This window comes from Arachis hypogaea, chromosome 11 (genome assembly GCF_003086295.3).
Source record: "Arachis hypogaea cultivar Tifrunner chromosome 11, arahy.Tifrunner.gnm2.J5K5, whole genome shotgun sequence".
NCBI lineage: Eukaryota > Viridiplantae > Streptophyta > Magnoliopsida > Fabales > Fabaceae > Arachis > Arachis hypogaea.
This window is the reverse complement of record NC_092046.1, coordinates 3,543,953-3,548,217: the sequence shown is the minus strand read 5'-3', so window position 1 is coordinate 3,548,217 and position 4,265 is coordinate 3,543,953. Positions and strand designations below refer to the sequence as shown.

The 4,265-nt window shown below is 31.3% G+C and overlaps 1 long non-coding RNA gene across 2 annotated transcripts; it reads right to left on the bottom strand.

Moving 5' to 3' along the window:
• Positions 1-746: 746 nt before the first annotated feature.
• On the bottom strand, positions 747-3,432 carry LOC112723743 (uncharacterized). Of its 2 annotated transcripts, XR_003163147.2 has the most exons (3): positions 3,094-3,422; positions 2,847-2,990; positions 747-1,139 (listed from the first exon to the last, which is right to left on the bottom strand). It is a non-coding gene; the product is annotated as an uncharacterized lncRNA (long non-coding RNA). The 2 variants fall into 2 exon arrangements; XR_011867180.1 differs by lacking the exon at positions 747-1,139 and having other exon boundaries at positions 2,664-2,990; positions 3,094-3,432.
• Positions 3,433-4,265: the final 833 nt, after the last annotated feature.

Here is a 4,265-nt window from a genome sequence, read left to right as displayed (position 1 = left end):
TAAAATAAAATAATAAAATAGACAATATAATTTTAAATTATTATGTGAATATTAGATATAAAAATGAGCATAACTTATTGGAACAATTAAATATAAACTTATATAGCATGCACATAAATACTAATTTTTCTAATCTTAAAATAAGTTAAAGTGTATTATCATATTTTAATTATTTGAACCAAAATAATCTAATTAAAAAAAATGTCCAATTTAAAAAAAATCCAATAGAACTAATCCAAAATATTGACTTAAAAGTATATATTAGTTCATCATCCTATTTGTCTAAAAACTGGTTTATTTTATATATATATATATATATAGACATTGATTTCGGTTCAATTAATTTATTTAACTCAAATAAATAGGATATATATATATATATATATATATATATATATATATATACATTGATTTCGGTTCAATTAATTTATTTAACTCAAATAAATAGGATAGGTATTATCTTATTAGACATTGTGCTCATAAAAAGATGTTTGGATAATTCGATTACAGTATTTGGTTTATGTATATCTTGAGACTGTAACATCCCAACTTTTGACACGTCATGACTAATGTCAACTGTTCAGGAGTTACTTATCGTGAGGACCTACTTAACTCTAGACTCAGAATTTCGAAACAAAAATTAATAACAGCCTTTATCGATTTAATCGTGAATAAACTATTTCTCGTAAAATGTCATATAGTTACTTGTAAGGATAATACTTAAAGTCATATTATCGAAAAGCACATGATAACAGAGTATATATATATATATATATATATAAACATAAGTTAAGTTTGAAGATACATGCCAAGTATTAAAATAACGAGTACTGCACCAAGTTATATTTACAGAGACAAAATTAAAGAAAAATAGTCTCAATCCTCACACAGATTTTCTAAACTGGAACCGAACTACTAAGATGTCCTACCCCTCTAAAAGTACTACAAAAGCGAGGAGAAAGTAATACTAAGTTCACCAAAAAGGAGCGGAATATCCACTGCGACTAACTCTAGAGTGATCTCCGAACATCGTCCAAGAAAGTGGTCCCAAGCGTGCTCCATATGAAGACTCCGTCGCGCGCTGGATCCTCATAGCTCAGGATAGAACGAAACTCAAAGAGCTCCTCTGCCGGACCCGTCTGGGGAGGGGGGAAAAGAAAGGGAGGAAGGGTGAGAACCTAGAGTTCTCAGCAAAGTAAAAAGGGAACCTAGGGTCCTTGTCTCTAAGTTGTCGCGAAACAGAAAAAAAAATAACATACACAGAGATTCAAGGCACAAACATACATATAATAAGTAGATAGCATAAACAAAAAAGAAATAGCAGTAAATAATTCACAAGAAGTACATATGCACAAACAAGATGATGCATGCCTGTTCCTAGTGCAAGCCATGAGCTCATGCGTCAGTTGTCTACCCGCAACCCGACGTTACTCGGAGTGAACCCCGAATATGGTTCCTTTACTGTGTCAATTAGACAGCTTGGCATCACAGTTATCCATGTCAATTAGGCCTCATTATAATAACAGTTCAATGTGTATCACAGTAAGGAACTGTACTATCAATTAGGCGAACATTTCCGCATTAGCAATCTCAGGCTATCCGTTAGGCGGGTACTTTCGCATTAGCAGTTCGCCACAAGGCCCATTCAATATAATTCTCAATTTTTATTTCATTCCTTGTTCCTCATTCTTCTTTCTTCTCTTTATCTCTCAATATCATTGTCTTTAACTTTAACCCTTCTTAGGGGTAACTTACATCTCTTTTCATTTCCTAAGCTTGTTTAATCTAAAACTTCTTGTGTTGTAAATACTTATGCACGACCTATTTTTCTTGGTAAGGTAACTCTAGAGATCATAATCTTCAATTTAAGTTAGGTTTTGCTGAACTTGGATTAGAATTGAATTTTTTACAAGATTTAGAATTCTGCTATTGCATTTACAAAATTCTAGAAAAACAGACAGCAGCAGTATTTTTATAAATTTTACAATAATTTCAATTCTAATCCGTTGCCTCTAAATTTTGGTGAAATTATAGTAAACATTCCCAAGTTTAAAAATCCACAAGTTTCAGGTTCATATCACTTCATTTGAGTAATTAATTATCAATTGGAAGAGGTGCCCTATTTTTATGAATCAGTTTAGAATTTTCAGCAAACAACCCATCTTCCAAATGACTTATCTAAGTATACAAAATATATATTGACCTGAAACTTATTCTCACTTAAAATATACTAATAAATATTTAAATTCCTTTTGGGAGCAACTCAAAATTTGGTTTAAATCTGAAGTTATAGCGTCTGGAAGTTGGTACTGCAGAATCAGGAAACCAGAAAAATCTGCAGCAACCACTAAACTTCAAAAAATTATATCTTCTAAATCACTTGGCCAAATTCCCTGAAATTTTTCTGCAATAATCTTGACTTATAAAAATTTGTTAAAAAAATAGATTAGTTTGAAAATCATGTCCAGATTATTCATAGTTTTCGTTTTAAGTTGCTGTCCAAACAGATTAGGAATTTCTGCAGCAAGACTTCTCAATTTCACTAACCAAATTTAGTCCTCTGGGTTTCCAACTTATACTAATCCCCTATTCCTCTCATTCATCACCATATCTACTTTAATTATATCATAACCCTACTCCAAAATTTCAGTTCCATGTACCTATCAGAAATTACCATGATTTATATCATACAAGCACACTTTAAAGCATTAAAATTATACACTTCTTCTAACAATAATAAACCAACCAATCAATAGAATTTCAGCAACATCAACCTTACTAACTCATCACCTTCAACTAGAAATTGCATCTAACAATTACCCATTACCCATAATTCTAATCCTTACCTCTTTTGAAGTTAGAAATTCTATTTTTACTTCTTTCCGGAATCAGAACCCTAACCGTATGGAATTGGAGCTTTGGCCTCTCTTTCAAGAATGAATGGCCGACCTTACCTCAAGCAAGGGAAGAGTTCTTGTCTACGGTCACTACTATTCTATCAAGAATTGGAATTAGAATGGCAGAGGTGGAATAAAAGGGAAGAACAAAATTTGAATCTGAAAAAGAGAAAGAAGGAGAGTTGTTAGTTCTCACCTAACAAAGAAGCTTCGAAGATTCAGAGTGATGAGAGGTGGGGTGCCTTCCTTCTTGCTGCGGATGGCTTCTTCCTTCCTCTTCAGTTTCGTTTTGCTTCCCTTCTCTATTCTTTTCCTTCGTTTATGCATGTTTTTGGTTCAAAAAAAATGAGAAGCACTATTAACAAGAGATAGAAGAAAAGGAAGTGGGTGAGGCGGTGCATAAGGCTTCGTGGCTTCTCTTCACCTCAACACAGCATCAATGCATGCTTGAGGAGGTGTGACCATGGTTCCAAACGGCGCTGAGAGGAGAAGTGATCAGGGTTAGATTTGAGTAGGAAAAGTTTGGTTCAGTTGAACTGGGAAAAGGAAAAGAAAACCGTGCTTTTGAAAAAGAGGAAGGAAAAACCGAGTTAATGGTTGGTAACGCTTTTAGGCTAATTTCTCAACTAATTCATTATCTACGCTTTATATTTTTATATATCTAACCCCGCCAGCGAACGCTGTAAGGAATCAGAAATCACAGGCCTCATGGGGTAGGGTGGTTACAGTGACAGAAACAGAAACACAAAGACATAAACATAAAAAACATAAACATAAATTATTAGTATATAAGTGATGCTAGGTAGTCAAAGATTAATTACAATATAAAAATGTCATATAAAAATTCTCATTCTCTTGATAAGTAAGTGATATACACCTTCTTATCACTTATTCTCCTTATCATCTACTGTTTTTCTACGTGCTTTGAGTTATTAATGTTCTTTCCAAAATCAATTTCAGTTTCTTCCAAATTAAATCCCTAAATTCCTCAATCACATTATTACCCATTAAAATGCAATTTTTTTGTAGAAATTATGGAGGTTAAATTTAAAAATTTTAACAACTTCTACTGTACAACTCATATTTTACATATAAACTATTAGAAAATAAAACATAAAAAATAAGATATAAACAAAAATTAAAAAATAAATTTTTAAAAATAATTATTAACTCGTCATATTAAAATGAATAAATAAGCATACATATGAATATTAAATAAAAAATATTAAAATAATTAAAATCATGACCTATTAGTACACATATAAAATAATTTGAAAAATACAATAAGATGCATAGTTTAAAATTTGGTAATATTAATTATAAAAATTTATTAATTATAGACATCATACGTATGAAATTATGAATATT